Genomic DNA, 17,300 nt, shown 5'->3' with positions numbered 1-17,300 from the left:
CTGCAACTTCTGCCTCCTGGGTTCAAGCGATTCTTCTGCCTCAGCCTCCCTAGTAGCTGGGATTACAGGAGCATGCCACCATGCGTGGCTAATTTTTGTATTTTTAGTATGGGTGGGGTTTTGCCACATTGCCCAGGCTGGTCTCAAATTCCTGACCTCAGGTGATCCACCCACCTCGGCCTCCCAAAGTGCTGGGAGTACAGGCATGAGCCACTTCACCTGGCCTGTGATGGTTCATTTTATATGTCAACTTGACTAGGTAGGTCATGGGGTGCCCAGATATGTGGTCAACCATCGTTATCCTGATTAATACACTCATGCATCTGCAAGCTGGGCTGGATTCATCCCCAATAGGTCCTCTCTTGCTCCATGCCACGTGAGCTGGGGTGGCACAAAGACTGGGGCCTAGAATGAATCATCTGTGGTCTTGGTCACCCACGTCTGGCAGTTTGTGCTATTGGCTGTGAGCTCATCTGGAGCCGAGACCTGGAATGCCAACACATGGCCTCTCCATGTGGCTGCTTAGGCTTCCTCACAGCATGGTGGCTGAGTTCCAAGAGAGTCAAGCAGAAGCTATGTCACCTTTTCTGACCTAGCTTTGGCAGTCACAAAGTGTCTCCTGCCATCATCATAGGTCCATTCAGATTCAAGAGGAGGGAACGCAGACCTCACTTCTCCATGGGAGGCATGTCAACATCACGTTGTAAAAAGAGCACGTGGAATGGGAAATTTTGTGATGGCATCTTAGAAACCCAATTTCCCCCATAGACCTACATAGCGTCTACCTTCCTCTTCTAGATTATTCTTGGGAAATTAAAACATCAGCATGTCGAGTCAGAGTCTTAACAGAGGCTCTGCCAAAGACGACATCCAGCAGGTATTCACAACACTGGAACATCCCTCCAGGCACTCTATGTTGCATTGGTGCCAATTTGGGGATTTGTATTTTGAGACATATCACTCATTTCCCCCACTCAACCACGCAGACAGTACTGACCTCCTGCAATAACATCACAGATCTCCATTTCTCTCTTCATCCTCTTCCAGTTGGCTTCTACCTTTAGGGTCATGCACTTCCACACAGGTGCCTATCTTTTGGATTAATGAGCCTCCCTGCCTCAGCAGTCTCTTTAAAACAGGGTATAGCTTTTCAAAGCCAAAGTCCATCCTGACATTCGACCACATGCTGGGTTGATGACACCAGAGGCAGGGATTAGAGTGATACTTCTACAAGCCAAGGAACACCAGGGGCCACCAAAAGCTGGAAGAGACAAGGAAGAATTCTCCCTTAGAGGCTTCCAGGTTAGCGTGGCCCCTGCCAATACCTCGATCTCAGATGTCCAGCCTGCAGAACTGCAAGAGAATGCATTTCTGTTGTTTGAAGCCACCCAGTCTGTGGGGCCTTGTTATGACAGCCCTAGGGAACTAATAGAGCAAGTCACTTAATCTTTCAGCACCTTGGCTTCCTTGTCTGTAAAATGGGGAATGTAACTTTTTCACAATTATGGAGATGTTTACATGAGAAAAGACATATAGAGTCCTGGACCAGAGCTTGGTATGTCAAAATATTTGATAAATAACTGAAGGGGGGAAAACCCTTCACTTTTCCTATAATTAAATGACCCAGAAATAATTTCAGATTTATATATTTATTTTTTTTTTCAGGGGGTAGACAGGATCTCGCTCTGTCACTCAGGCTGGAGTGCAGTGGTGCGATCTCAGCCCACTGCAGCCTCAACCTCCTGGGCTCAAGCAATCTTCTTGCCTCAGCCTCCTGAGTAGCTGGGACCACAGGCATGTGCCACCATGCTGGGTTAATTTTTTTTTTTTTTTTTTTTTTTTTTTAGTAGAGACAAGTTCTCCCTATGTTGCCCAGGCTGGTCTTGAACTCCTGCTTCAGCCTCCCCTCAAAGTGCTGGGATTATAGGTGTGAATCACCACACCTGGGCAATCACTTACTTTCTGACTAGTTGAAGTAGTTTTAATCAGTTACATTGTTTATCAAAACTGCCTGAGTGTCCTACATTTCTAATCATTTATTTTTAAATATGTGGCATTTCCCAAAGACCAATAAAGCTTTCTTCTTCCCACTTGTGATGTGTTCGAGAAAATGTTTTCTCTCTTGATTTAAATTCTACTTTTATCCATCTTGTAAAAACAATTTTGTCTCAGCAGTTAAATTTTGATAGCATTAATTATGATGGCTAGACTTGAGATTTGTCTCGAAGAATATAAAAACTGCTCATTTCTAGAACTTTCTGATAAAACATACAGATGATAGCTTTCACAGTACTGGCCTAGGAAACTGCAGACCTCGGCAAACAAGGTGACAGGGTAGAAAAAGCATGGGAACAGGTGTGTGAGAGCTGTGCTAGGGTTAACTTCACTGGCATGTGTCTTTTATTTTTAAGTTCCAGCAATCCAATTAGATACAAACAACTCCAATCCTTCCTTTAGTTACTTGGAACCTGGGATGAATCTGTTAATTACTCCATGCCTCAGTTGCTTCTGATAAAAATAATGGTAGTGACACAGGATTTTCTTCTCAGTCATTTTGCAAGATGCAACACCCCACCCAGGCCTCACTCAACCACACTACCTGCTGCAGGACACAGCCTGCCCACTCAGCCTGCCCAGGCCCGGTCAAGCTTATGCACTGATTCCCCAGTTCTTGTCTTACACCCAAGAAGAATGAGGATGCACTGACAGTCAAAGCATGAGCAAGGCAGGGTTACTGAATGATGAAATAGCTTTCATGGAGAAGGGACGCCGGGGTGGTGCCCCTACCCAAAGGTGGGAAAGTTCCCCTAATATGGCTGAGTCTGAGGCTTTTTATGAGCTCAGAATGGAGAAGGGGCAGGCTGTAGGTAATATTGGAAAAGGCAACATTTGATTAGTTAAAAGGCATAATTCAGAAAGAATCAATTGGGAAAGGATGGGCAAAAAGGAACAGAAGTTCTCACTCTGGGTTGCAGACTTCATCCAGGACCGGCAATCCGGTCTTTCAGCTTTCAGGCTGTTTTTGGCCTGAAGGTGGCATTTCACTGGGGACCTGCCCTACCTGCCTAGGCATTTGGCTGCCTCCTGTCACTATCAGTAGTTGTCCTTGCTTTGGTTAATTTCTCCTCTATGAAATAAGATTGGACTAACCCAGGAGTCTTCAAAAATACCTAGATGCTTTATCCTTTTTTAAAAAAACATGAACTCTTATAGAGAAGTCCACTGGAAGAAGTTATAAAGGTGAGCTGCTTTGCATGCTTATGCAAATCCTCATCAAAATCTGTTGTGAAATATCATAATGTTTGAAATGCCAACACCCGCATGGAAATAAAGTATTTTGAAGGTTTCTAGTCCTGATATGGCCTGATCAGTTAAAAAGGTATCTCAGACTGAAAAAGTAAACTTCTGCCCCCTGTCATCCATCAGGCTGAGATAGCACAGATAACGACAGCAGCAGAGGGAGCGGGAAACACGTCCTCCAAGGACACACGGATGTCATATCAGGTCAAATCACCCCCGTCCTTGGGTGCTTGCTGCTTTCTTACTCACTGAGAGGCTTCCTTCTGGAAAAGCATTGACTATCAGAAGGTTTGCTGTTTGAAATCATCAGGACGGAACCATCTCAACTTACCCGGGGGATCCGAGTCTCCTTGAAACAAACAAGCAGCCTCTATTTCCAACCTGGGTGCAGAACTTCCCTTAAAGGGTTTCTGGGTGTGCCAGTCTGCATCTATATTAACTCTAGTCTCCAAGGACGTAGACCCCCAGACTCCAGACCTGATGTTGATCTGTACTCACAGCTCTGTCTGCCTTGAACCTGTCAAAACACTCTTTCCTTTAAATTTCACCTACACGCCACCCCTCCCCTAAGTCTTCAAACTTTATCTTTGCTGAGGCATCCCAGGATTCCTCTGGCCTCAGTCGTCTCTCCTTGCAATGAGCCAATAAATCTGACTTTATCCAACTACAGTTTTGCACCTGGTGGTCTTTGATTGGGCCCAGACAGGCCACGTGCCAATCAAAGCAGAAGAAATTCTCCCTGGTCTTTACTATTTCATGCAAGAATAAGGATCAAATGGATCGTGTGTGTGAAAGTGCTTCACTGAGAGAACTACATGTATAGGATTACTTACTGGAACTAATAATTTTAACAAAGAGGTTCAAATATAAATGATAAGTCCTGATAATATACATTTCAGGGTATATCACCCAGCTTCCCCGTTTAAACCTCATGGTAAGAGAACAGGTTTTCGGCTCAGCTGCGTGTGAGTTCAAGCCGTTGCACGCTTATTTACAGTGTACCTTTGAGTGAGTTATTTTACCTCTCGGAGCCATTTCACAGGTAGAATGGGGATAATAATATCTGGTTCATACTATTGTTCAAAGGATGACACGAGAAGAGTCATGTCGTGCCTGGCATATGAGGCCCACTCAATATGCCTTCATTCCCCACATTGACCACTCAAAGAGAACCAAGCTACATTTCATTTTGTAATGTCTACATTTCTAGACACCAGATTAGCATTATTTCCTTTTAAAAGTTACTGTTTGAATAGCAGGGCAGTGACTTGATTGGCAGCAAGGTGATAGGGTTAGAGAGGCTGTGGCCTGCCTACAGCTCTTTCAATGTCATTAGCTTTGAGCATGGTGGATAGTATATTTGGCTGGTCAGATTACTTCTGAGAATTCTTATTCTCCTATTCATGATTGGGGATTTATTCAACAAAGCTAAGGAAATAACCTCATATAGTGCTTTCTTCCGGTCTTTGCTTGTTGTTCCTGAAATTACAGAAGATGGCAAGAATAGCATAAACCATCTCAACTGCAATTGCTTGGAAAATTTCATACACTTTTTAAAAAAGATACTGCATATCTTTTGTGGAGAAAAGGTCAATGCCTTATTCACAAAAACCTGCCAGCAACCCACATCATCTTTAAAACATTAATTCTAGAAATACTGGGATTGAATTTAAAGTGAGCGAACTTAGCTTCGTGAGGTTGGTTTTCTCTGCTCGTTAATTTGTCATGGAAATTGTTTAGCAGTGAGACCTGTTGTAACAAGTAAAATAATCACACAGAAAGAAATAATAATCCTGCTGTTTTCAAATTTAACAACTTTTTAGAGCCGGGTTTAGAAGTGGAAGTAAGGAATCCAATGGTTTGCAGAATATATACTATTTGCTATCTTTTGCACACACATTTTCTAAATTAGCCAACTAATCCTATGCTGAAATTTGAAAGTCTTGTTAAGTTCATACTGGTTTACACAGGGAAATGATCAGAAAGTAAACCTCACGGCATGAGGTGCTTGAAACATACACAGAAAGCATGAAGGTCTGTGCTCGTGAAACTGGGTTCAGTAGGGAGAGTTACGGAAAGGAGAGGAAGGTGTTGAAACAGAGGCAAGAGCAAGAAACACAGTTTGCAGCGTGGGCAAACTTTCTGTAAAAGAAGATGTTAAGTATTTTAGGCTTTACAGGCCATATGGTCTCAGTGGCAGCTACTCAATGCTGCTGCTGTCCTGTGAAAGCAGTCACAGACAGTGTCAACAAACAAAATTCTATATACAGACACTGAAACTTAAATCTCATGAACTATTATGATTTTTTCCCCAAATATTTAAAAATGTAAAACTCATTATTAGTTTGAAGGCCATAGACAACCAGGTTGGATTTAGTCTGCAGGCTCTTTAGGCCCAAAGATGATTATTAAATGGTTTACTGAAATAATTTGGTAATATTTCAGTAGATTTTATGGTGTTATTCAGTTGGACTTCAAGCTCCTTATATAGCCCTCCTTTTGGTTGTTTACCTCACATTATAACTAGGGTTTCAAGAGACTTAGGGGATATCTTCCCCTCTATTGGACGTTACTTGCAATGCTGGAGGCACGCAGGAGAGAAACACCCAAAGGAGGCTGGCCTCGTTTGCATAATATTAAGTAGCAATGTATTTAGTTAAATAGGAATATAAATTAGACATCTATTACACCTGGGTCTGGAAAACAGAGCTCAGCAATTACCTGCTCTGATTTAGGCAAATACAAATGCCAAACTGGTTAATTCTGGTTAAAGACAATTTGCTGGTTTAAATCCTTGTAGTTGATAAGGAAAATGTTTGCTGAGCTTTGAACAGGTGCTGATATGATTTGGGTCTGTGTCCCCACCTGAATCTCATGCTGAATTGTAATCCCGGGTGTCAGGGAAGGGCCTGGTGGGGAGTGATTGAATCATGGGGGCGGATTTCCCCCTGGCTGTTCTCGTGATAGTGAGTGAGTTCTCACAAGATCTGGCTGTTTAAAACTGTGTGGCACCTCCTCCTTTGCTCTCTCTTTCTCCTTCTCTGGCTGTTTAAGAATTTAAGATGTGACTCTTTCCTCTTCACCTTCTGCCATAATCGTAAGTTTCCTGAGGCTTCCCCAGCCATGCTTCCTGTACAGCCTGTGGAACTGTGAGTCAAACCTCTTTTCTTTATAAATTACCAAGTCTCAGGTAGCTCTTTATAGCAATGCAAGAACAGACTAATACAGGTGCATAGTGATTTGCTGACTGCATGACCCTAAGCCTAGAGGATGTGAGAGTTTGTAAAAAGGCAGAGCAAAGGGGCCAGAATGAGCAGCTGAACGCTTTGCAGTGAATGACTCAATTGTACCATTTGGACACAACCAAACAGACTTGGTGAGTCGACCCAGTTCCTAAAAGCTACCAGAGCAGTTGGCTTGCCAAAGGATCCTGAATAACTGACAAGCCCGGGACCTGCTTAGATTGACCAGTCTATTTCCTTGAGGCACTTCGTGAGTTTTATCTCTATGAGACCCAAGCTTTGCTGTGGAGCTGTCTTCACAGTGACAGCACCCTGGAGTGTGTCTATACACAAGAAAATCTTCACTTAGCACCCTCTGTCCACCTGCAGAATCTTAGACCCTACTCCTGGCTAGCTGAACCAGAATCTACATTTTTAAACAAGATCCTGGGTTGACTGACGTGCACGTTAAAGTTTGAGAAGCACCGAGGTACATCCTCAAAAGACGATGGTTTTCAAACTTGAACTGGCATCACTCATTAGAATGTCCATCTCTGGGCCCCACCCCCAGACTTGCTGACACTGAGTTGACCCCCAGAGTCCGGACACCTCCAGTGTGGCTGGAGATTGTGCATTTCTAAATACCCAGGTGCTGCCAATGCTGCTGGACTGGGACCACATTTCAAAAACTGCTCTTCAAACTGTGAGTTGTTTTCCAAGAAGTTAAACTGAAGGCTACATCCCACAGAGCCTATTCTATGTTAGATTGGGCTTCCCCAGCCTTATCTGGGATGCAACTTAACACTTGTCTTGACTAGGCGCTGTGGCTCATACCTGTAATCCCATCGCTTTGGGAGGCCAAGGCGGGTGGATCGCCTGAGCTCAGGAGTTCAAGACCACGCTGGGCAACATGGTGAAATCCTGTCTCTACCAAAAAATACAAGAAACTAGCCGGGCGTGGTGGTGGGTGCCTGAGGTCCCAGCTACTCAGAAGGCTGAGGTGGGAGGATCACTCGAGCTTGGGAAACAGAGGTTGCAATGAGCCAATAACACGCTACTGTACTCCAACCTAGGTGACAGAGTGAGAACCCATCTCAAAACAAACAAAAAATTCGTCTAGTCTGCGTCATCTTTAATTATCCTTTATCAGAAGAATTATTTATCTATTTGCCTCACTTTCCTTTGCTGACATGATTTTCCTCCCTCAAAAAAGAGATGAAAGTGGAATCATTCTTTCGCTTCAAAAAGTTAAGATTACTGCTGTCTTTAAAAATATTAATATGAGCTAGACAAGGTTTTTTAATACATTTCAATTTAATTATGAAGTGTCCAAGACAAGAAAAAAACCGTGAAAACCAACGACTTATGTACCTGATGGTTTAGATTTCTTTTGGAATTGTACATCTGTTCAAAATACAATTACATCTGCATTGTTGGAAACGTTTGGATAAAAACCAGTTTATATAAAGGTTTCAATCAGTCCACATCCATGAGAAAGTAGAAAGGGCAGGAAATGATTAAGGGGGATTATTGCTAATCTGATAAACACAGATGTGTGTCTTTCGGAGAGACAGAAGTGTCACTCTCTCCATATCTGTACCATTCCTACCACCTGGCCCCCAAGTGGCATTGCTTCAACCCATTGTCTCTAGGGAAAATGTTCTCTTCCGATTTTGGTTCTCAGTCCTATAATTTCTGGGGCTTAAATTAGTCCTGGAGCTAGGGAAGAGGTGATGTCATCCTTCCATTGTCTCCTTCGACCACAGTTTCATTTTAAGAGTATTGGTAAATAAGTGGGCAGTGTGACTACATGGCGGTCTGGACTCGGTATCAGGGCTGTGTGCATGCTCAGCTGGGGGGCCTTGGTGGTGTGTGATGTGATAGATACACACATGGTTGGCATCCCCAAGTGTGTCTGCGCTTGGGTTCATTTGTGTGTGCATGTGTGTCCATTTGATGTGGCGTGTCCCCAAGCTTGTGGAGTCGTCTGTGAGTCTGTGTTTTGTGGGGTGTGGCCCACGTGTGTCAGGGTCCACCATGCAGTCGGGGCTTGAGCCTGAGTGCCCAGGTGTGTTAGGGTGGATGTGACTTCTGTGGGGCGTCCCCAGGTGTGTGAAGCTGGTTGCGCTGTCTCCGCGGCGGGGCGTCTCCGGCGGGCATCGGCGTGGGTGGGTCTGGCTGTTAGGCGGCCAGTTGTGCGAGCGGCCACGTGTGTGCGAGGGCGCCGCAGGGGCTGGCGGGCCTCGCGTTCCGCCTGCAGGGGGCGCCGCCGGGGGCGGCCTGGGAGCAGAGGCGCGGGCCCGGCCCTGCATTTCCGCCCTGGCCCTGCCCTCCCCGACAGCCCCGGCTGCCGGCAGGTGAGGCGCTGAGCGCGGGCGGGGGTCGGGGCTGCGTCTGCTCCGCCCCCCAGGCGGGGTGTCCTGGCGCCCGCGGGAACCTGGGGCGTCGCTCCCTGCGCGGCGTCCGGGCCGAGGCCGCAGCACTCGGCGTCCCCGCGGGTGAGGGAGGAGGCCTGGGGCGCCGCCGGCGAGGCCAGCCGGAGGGAGGGGACGGTGGACCCCGAAACGCGTCCTCCATTGCCCCGCGCGGGGGCCACGGGCGCGATTGCCAGAACGGGCAGAGGGCGGTAAAAGCCAGGAACCGCCTCACGCACGGGCGCTGCTTCCCTGTAAAGGAAGCGTGACAGCCCACACGCTGGCTTTCAGAGGACCTCAGCTGAACCGGGCTAACACTTCTCAGAAATTGTTTTTCATTTTAAAGATTTCCTGTTTGTAAGGAGACTAGAAGCTGCAAAAGAAATCTAAAAACGTCTCCTGGCACTTGTGAATTTCTGATCTAAGGTTTCTTTGGAGCCATTAGTGAAACTTCTGAAATTTTGAAGAAATTTACTGCCTTGATTATTAATTATGGTTATCATTGCTGTTTTACTCTGTGGGCCAAGGACAACGCCACAAGCTCAAAAGCAGACTTAAGTGTTTTTTGAACACAGCTTCTTAACTCCACGCTTAGTTGATTTAATATTTAAGTGATAAGAAAATGCAGTCGATTTCTGGCCCTTTTTATTGTTTGGGATGGAGTCTTGCCCTGTTGCCCAGGCTGGAGTGCAATGGCGCGATCTCGGCTCACTGCAACCTCTGCCTCCCGGGTTCAAGCGATTCTCCTGCCTCAGTCTCCCGAGTAGCTGGGATTACAGGCGCCTGCTATCACGCCCAGCTTATTTTTGTGTTTTTAGTAGAGACAGGGTTTCACCATGTTGGCCAGGCTGGTCTTGAACTCCTGACGCCGTGATCCGCCCGCCTTGGCCTCCCAAAATGTTGGGATTACAGGCGTGAGCCACTGCACCCGGGATTTGTGGCCTTTTTTAAAAGCAAGTTATTCGTTTTGCTAAATGTCCCAGGATAAATGATTAATGAAAAACTAAAGGTGACCTATTTAAAGTGTAGGTCTTACACACACGTAGGTGTCCTTATGTACATTTACCTGTAAGTGAAGACTTTTCCCTGGCCTCATTCAATTTATTGAAATGCTCAGATGAAGAGCACCTGCAGTTTGCCCGTATTTTCCCAAAATGCCTTGTTTTCCTGAAACTATTCCCAGAAGAAGCCAGACTTCCCTGAATAAGCAGACCACTGTGCTCTAGCAGAGATTCGTATTGTAAAAGCTGAGTTTGCAAAGTTAAATTAATTTCTAATTGGTGGATTTTTGTACGGAAATACTTTGGGCTAGTTGATTTTACTAACCAGGCCCTAACTACTACTAGTTAGGAGAGGGTGGTCGTTTGTGGTGATCTGGATAGTAGGTAGCAGTAAGCAGAATAGAAGAGGGATTTTAAAATGATCTGTTCATTTCTCTCTTTACTAGTAAGATTTCCAATCTGTGTCCATTCTTGAAGTGAAGTCATTGGGAGGCTTTGTATCCACCTCGAGCCAGGGCCCTTACCAGGGATTAGGGCACCGGCAGGCTGGTGTGGAAGTGTAGTGCAGCCATGCTTGAAGAGGGGACAGGACCCAGGGAAAGGTGACAGTAAGAGGACAAAAACACGAAATATTCGCAGCCCTCTTTAGAACATTCTCCATCTAGGCAAAATCTATTAGGAATTTTAAGAGGCCTCAATTAAACATGACTGCTCAGTGTCCTGCTGAACAGGAATTCATTCTTCAGTTGAAGCTCTATTGTCAGTAAAACTACTCAGGATAAGGCAGCCGTGTTTAGGCCGTGAGGACCTGCCCCTGGACTGCAGAGCTTGCTCCGTAAAAGACGTCGTGATACCCCCTTAAATGGATTTACAGAAAAGACTTAGCTATTGGAAGTCTCTGGGATTGTATGGCATCATGAGGTAACAGACCTGGTAAATAGCTAGAACGTAGAGAAGAATGAAACCAGAGGCAGTGTGCTGTTGGAACTGAGATGTGAGTGCTCACTGGAGGGCCAGGAGAAGGTCACAGTTGGGGAGACCTTAAGCAGAGAACAGATTTTTATAGGCAGAGGAATGGAAAGGGTGGCCGACACCATGAGCAAAAATAAGAAGCTGAAAATGACAGTGTGTTCAGAGAAAGGTGAACAACTGGCGTGCTGAGGCTGGACTCCGCGAGAGGAGGGGTGGAGTCGGGGGTGGGGGTGCCTGGAAAGCAAGGCTCTCCAGTGATAACCTCTACGTTTTGATCAAGGTTCTGATTTTGTTTGTTTTGCTTATTGGGAAAATTTTAAGCAAACATAAAAGCACAGCAAAGTAGAATGAATTTCCATATATCCATCAAATGGACTTCACAAGTCTCGTTTGGCCATATCCACTTCATCTTTTTTTTTTTCTTTTTTTGGTTGTGGCTGAAGCAGTTTAAAGCAGTTTATTCCAGACAACACAACATTTCACCCCTAAATTGTTCAGTATGTTTCTCCAGAGAAAGGGCATTTGCTTGTGTAACCATAATACAATTATCACCGCCTGATGAAATTGACAATAATTCCTTAACATTTTCTAAAACCTAGTCCATGATCAGATTTCCCTGATCACCTCAAAAATGAACTTATTTTTACTGTTGGTTTGTTTGAATCCACATCCAGACAAGAATTTGTTGACTGTTACCTTTTTATTTTATTTTTTGAGACAGGATCCAGCTCTGCTGAGATCATGGCTCACTGTAACCTCGAACTCCTGGATTCAAGCCATCCTCCCACCTCAGCCTCCTGAGTAGTTGGGATTACAGGCATGTGCCACAACGCCCAGCTATTTTTTTTTTTTTTTTTTTTTTTGGTGGAGACAGGTATTGCCCAGGCTGGTCTTTTTTTTTTTTTTTTTCCTTCCTGAGACGGAGTCACACTCACTCTTGTCACCCAGGCTGGAGTGCAGTGGCACAATCTTGGCTCACTGCAACCTCCGCCTCCTGGGTTCAAGTGATTCTCGTGCCTCAGCATCCCAAGTAGCTGGGACTACAGGCGCATGCCACCACACCCAACTAATTTTTGTATTTTTAGTAGAGACGGGGTTTCACCATGTTGGCCACACTGGTCTGGAGCACCTGAACTCAAGTGATCCACCTGCCTCTGCCTCCCAGAGTGCTGCGATTACAGCCGTGAGCCACCGTGCTCAGCTGTTGTCTCTTTCAATCTAGGGCGGGGTGGCAAATTTCTCTGTGAAGAGCCAGATACCAGCTCTTTCAGGCTTTGCAGGCCCTATGGTCTGTGCCACAACTGCTCAGCTCTGCCATCGTCATGCAGAAGTAGCCAGGGGTGATAGTAAATCGATAAGCATGGCTGTGTTCCAATAATACTTAATTTCCAAAGCTTTTGTGTTTTAAAATCCACCCACAGGCTGGACCTACCCGCAGGCTGTGGTTTGCCGACCCAGGTCTAGAGCAGCCTTGGCGGGTTTCCTCAATACCAATGACTGTCGATGTTACTTGGTTGATTGCCTGTAGGGTGCCTCACACTCTGGATCTGTTGGGCTGCTTTTGGTGGAGTGTGGTTTGGCTTGCTTCTCTATCCCCTGTATTTCCTGTAAACTAGAAGTTAGATCTAGAGGCTTAATTAGGTTCATGCTTGCCATTTTTGGCAAGTCTACTTCAGAAGTGGTTTGACTTTTTTTAAATCTAAATTTATCTGACTTTAAAGACTTGGAAACCCTCATCAAAGAATCAAAGAAGCTCAACATTACCAAAATAGGCGCTCAGCATTACTAAAATCGGCTTTGCCTGATGGCTGAGAAGACACTTTTTTCTTTTTCTTTTTACTTTTCTTATTTGTAGGAGAGTATATAGAGCTGTTATTTCTCAAATAGTTCTTTTTTGATAGTTAATTTTTGTGGGTACCTAGTAGTAGGTGTATATGAGATACAATGTGTAATAATAAACCCTCATTACAAGGTATATGAGATACAATGTGTAATAATCACATCAGGGTAAATGGGGTATCCATCACCTCAAGCATTTATCTTTTGTGTTACAATCTAACGATACTCTTAGTTATTTTTAAATGTACAGTTACATTATTATTGACTATAGTCACCCTGTTGTGCTATCAAATACTAGATCTTATTCCTGCTTTCTGTGTTTTTGTACCCATTAACCATCTCTGCTTTCCCCCAACCCCCCTACTACCCTTCCTAGCCTCTGGTAACCATCATTCTGATCTCTATCTCAGTCAGTTCAATTGTTTTAATTTTTGGCTCCCACAAATGAGTAAGAACATGCAAAGTTTGTCTTTCTGTGTCTGGGTTATTTCACGTCACATAATGACCTCCAGCTGCACCATATTGTTGCAAATGACAGGATCTCCTTTTTAATGGCTGAATAGTACTTCATTATGTATATGTACCACATTTTGTCAAGGAGGTCTTGAGAACTTTGAACCCTTTCTCTAGGTCACTGGGAAGGTTCCTCTATTCAAGGCATTCTTTGGCCCCTCAAGCATGTGGACTGCATTTTTGCACTGAATATAAATATATTCCTTCCCCGGGTATGTGCTCAGGGTCTGAGATTGCCTTCTAATGGTAGTTAGGTCATTTATGTTTGTTTTTAAGCCCCTTATTGCTTAAATGTTTAACTTTCTTCAGTTGACTTCCTCTTATCTCGCCTCCCAACAGGACTGAAAACTGGATATTTGGTCCCCATGGACTTTCTGGTCACCCTGTGAGGTGGACTTAACTTTTTCTTGAGTCATGTGGAAGGACTCTGAAGTCAAAAGTTTTTAAGACTCTCAGGCTTACTGTGGATCTGGATTCTAAGGCAACACTTCCTTGAAGAAACAAGCTTACAGGTGAGAACTGTTAGCCTCTGTTCTAGAGTGTTCATTGCTCAAATTCTAGAGCACCACAAGAAGTATGCTGACAAATAGTGCCAGTTGGAAGCCCTTGTCTCTTTGTCATTTAAGAATAGTAGTGGTGGGGAGCCAGGTACGGTGGCTTGTACTGTAATTCCAGCACTTTAGGAGGCTGAGGCAAGAGGATTGTTTGATCCCAGGAGATTGAGGCTGCAGTGAGCTGTGATTACACTGATTATGCCATTGTGCTCCAGCCTGGGCAACAGAGTGAGACCCTGTCTCAAAAAATTAAAGGAGGAGGGAAAGGGAAGGAAAAGAATAGTAGAGAAACTGTATATTCATTTCTGCATCTGTTTTTCTCTGGGGTTGTCTTTTGATTTATAAGAATTATTTATACATTGAGAATACTAATCTTTTGTCATTCGTACTATAACTATTTCCACCCTATTTTTTGTACTTTGTGTAATACAATCTCTAGGCTTTGCAAAAAATTTTAATTTTTTGTAGTTAAAAATATCGATCTCCCCTTTATAGTGTCTTTGTTTCGTGTTTTGCTTAGAAAGACTTGCCCATTTTAAGGTTTCTTTTAAAAATTCATGTTAACGCAGATAAATGAAAATGTAATGAGAGCTGGGAACATGTGATTCTGAAAAAGACTACTGAAGGGGGAGTATTTCCAGACAATAAATACCAAACTAATGTTGGCATTAAGATTGGCCGTATGTTGCTAAGTGTTGAAGTTGGGAGATGAGTATTTGAGAGTTCCTTCTATCATTACCCTAGTTTTGTACATATTTTACTTTCCATAACACAGTTTTTTTTACCAAGAAAAAAATAGCAGGGGGAAGTTATATCTTTGTCCCATTCATTCATATTCAGCAGCTATTTATTAAGCTATTCTGAACACTGGAGGGTATCATGTTAATGAATGGAAAAGGTGTTGGAATTTCTATTATGTGGGAGACAAATATTAGCATCATGGTTAAGGGCACCAACTTCTGTGTCAGACCGCCTGGCTTCTCGTCCTGACACTGCCACTTACTAGCTGGGTGATTTTGGACTTTTTAATTAAAAAGATGTGTATAATAACAGCTGTCTGGAGGCTCTAGGGAGAATCTGTTTTCTTCCTTTTTGCAGCTGCTAGAGGCCACCTGCATTCCTTGGCTTATTGGCCCTTTCCTCCATATTCAAAGCTAACAATATTACCCTTCTCTGACCCTGCTTTTGTCGTCACATCTGTCTGATCTGATCCAGGGCAGGTTTTCCAGTTTTAAGGATTCCTCATTTGATTAGATTGGGCCTACTTGGATAATCCAGATTAATCTCTGCACCTCAAGGTCCTCACATCTGTGAAGTCCCTTTTGGCATAGGAGGTAACATATTCATAGGTTCCAGGGATTAGGATGTAAACATCTTTGGGTGGCCATTATTCTGCCAACCACAGATTTGAGGAGACAAAAGAAGGTGAATGTGGCTGAGTCCTTGGCAGGGAGGAGATGGGACTGGAGAGGGAGCCAGGGAGAGAGGATTCTGTAGGTCATCATAAGTTTTGAAGTTCCTCCCAACAGTAAGAGGGAGTTATGGTCAGATTTATTGCCCCAAATCTGAAATCAGCTGTTTCTCCAAGGAGCCCTGGTTAGCTGTTTTAAAGTGAAAAATGGTACTTAAAGACCATAATCTGGCCCTAATAAGGTGCTCATTGCTGTTGGATTTGCAGTTGTTTTTAAGCCATTTCAACAGACAGAGACAGGGAAAACCATTGTTCAAGATAAAATATTTCATGAGCGCATACTGGTAACATCCAAGTCTTTTTCTGGACTACAACGTTTTTGCTTAATGTCGTAGAACTTATATCCATACCCCTTTCTTCCACTCCAGAAATCTCAGTTCAGAACAACCCAGAATAATTTATTATTTGCTTTAGCCCTCACCCCACATAGTCACTGCCACAGGGGTGTGGGGATTGGGAGGAAGACCATGGAGATAAAGTGTCATTTTTGCTACATCGTATCAAGCGTACATACTGTCTACATGACTTCTCTCTTTTGCTGTTGACCTTGATTACCTGACTGAAATAGTGATTGGCAGGTTTCTCCACTGTAAAGTCACACTTTCCCCCTCCCTTCATACTGTGCTCTGAAAGGAAGTCACAGTGAGCAGCCTGCACTTCTGAAGGGAGGAGTTATTTAGGCTTCATCTCCTTAAGGGGAAAGTGTCTACATATGTTATTTGGAATTCTTCCGTGCAGGAGGGTTATCTGTTTTCTTGCATTTATTTACTCAGCCATTTATATCATTATGGACTCACAGATACTTATATTATACTTTAGGTTCTAATCCAATACTCCTTATTTTGTTCTCCAGTTGTTCCTGCTTTGGCCATTGGGAGCCTGTTCCATTGTCTCTTGTGTCCCTTCAACTTGTCCCATCTTTGTGGGCTGGTGGGTTTGTTTATTTTTGAGCACTTCCTTGCTTTCCGATATTGCTAGATGCCCTAGATTGATCTTGTGTATTTCCTGCTTCAGTCTTAGGTTCAGCCGTTTCTCTGGGGAACCCTGGTCCCCTCTGTTGGAGATGGTGTTAGAAACCACAAGCTGGATGTTGGTGTGCTCATTTCGACTGTGGTGGCATTGCTTTTAGGTCTCTCAGCTGATGGAGCAAGGAAATGTCTGTGTGTACTGACCTGTGTATATACACATATCACTAAATACTTCTGTATGGAACCATTTGTTTCTGTGAGTCCACACTGGTGTCTCCAGCCCTAATCCTTTACCCCGTGGATCACTCTTGCCTTTTCCCTGCTGTCTCTCACCTCCCATTCCAACAGTGAGAAACGTGGCTCCCGTTGCCTGTGGCACATTTGCCTACTCGTTCAGTACATATGTGTGTATCACAGTGTTGGAATTGCCATCTCGCCCTATGGGAACCACTGAAACAACGAGAGCCCGGTTTTTATGAATATACACAGTTCCTTTTGCCTTTAGTCTTGTAACTGTAGACTGGGCCAACAGGTGAAAGTTTCTCTGGGCAGGCTGAAATGAGATCCTACTATCTTGAGAACATCTTACCAGTCAGATCTACAGGGTGCAGATTTCATAGCTTCCCCCTGGCAGTTTTTCCATCACTTGTGAGCCCTGGCTGTTTTATTCTGCCTAAGCCAAGGCAGCCTTTGCTATCCTGACTTGACACAGAAGAGTTACTTAGTAACTGTGTTCATTTGCTAGGGCTTCCATAGCAAATTACCACAAACTGGGAAGCTTAAGACAATAAAAATTTATTCCCTGCTCACAGAATCCAAAACCAGAAATCAAGGTGCTGTCAGGGCTGCCCTCCCTCCAAAGGCTGTATGGAAAGTCCTTCCCTACCTTTTTCAGCTTCTGGCGGCTCCAGGCGTTCTGCGGCAAGTGGCCGCACACCTCCCGGCTCTGCTGTGTCTTCACATGGCCCCCTCCTCGGTGTCTGTCTTCTCTTCTGTCCCTCATAAGGATATTTGCCATTGGATTCAGGGCCCATGTAGATTGCCCAG

At 44.4% G+C, this 17,300-nt stretch overlaps 1 protein-coding gene across 5 annotated transcripts in view; it reads left to right on the top strand.

The window, feature by feature from the left end:
* The first annotated feature begins 8,763 nt into the window (after positions 1-8,763).
* The window catches only part of GGACT (gamma-glutamylamine cyclotransferase), a 74,397-nt gene continuing 65,860 nt past the window's right edge, over positions 8,764-17,300 (top strand). For 3 of the 5 annotated variants that reach the window (XR_010109642.1, XR_010109641.1, XM_003832054.6), the window contains exons 1-2: positions 8,764-8,878; positions 13,600-13,772. The gene's annotated coding sequence lies outside the window, so the exon portion shown is untranslated. Of the gene's footprint in view, positions 9,020-13,599; positions 13,773-17,300 lie in introns of all 5 variants that reach the window. The other 2 variants (XM_008957430.4, XR_008620692.2) reach the window with 2 other exon arrangements.

This window comes from Pan paniscus, chromosome 14, assembly GCF_029289425.2.
Source record: "Pan paniscus chromosome 14, NHGRI_mPanPan1-v2.0_pri, whole genome shotgun sequence".
Taxonomy (NCBI): domain Eukaryota; kingdom Metazoa; phylum Chordata; class Mammalia; order Primates; family Hominidae; genus Pan; species Pan paniscus.
Note: the sequence above shows the minus strand (reverse complement) of the source record. Positions and strands in the feature narration are given on the sequence as shown.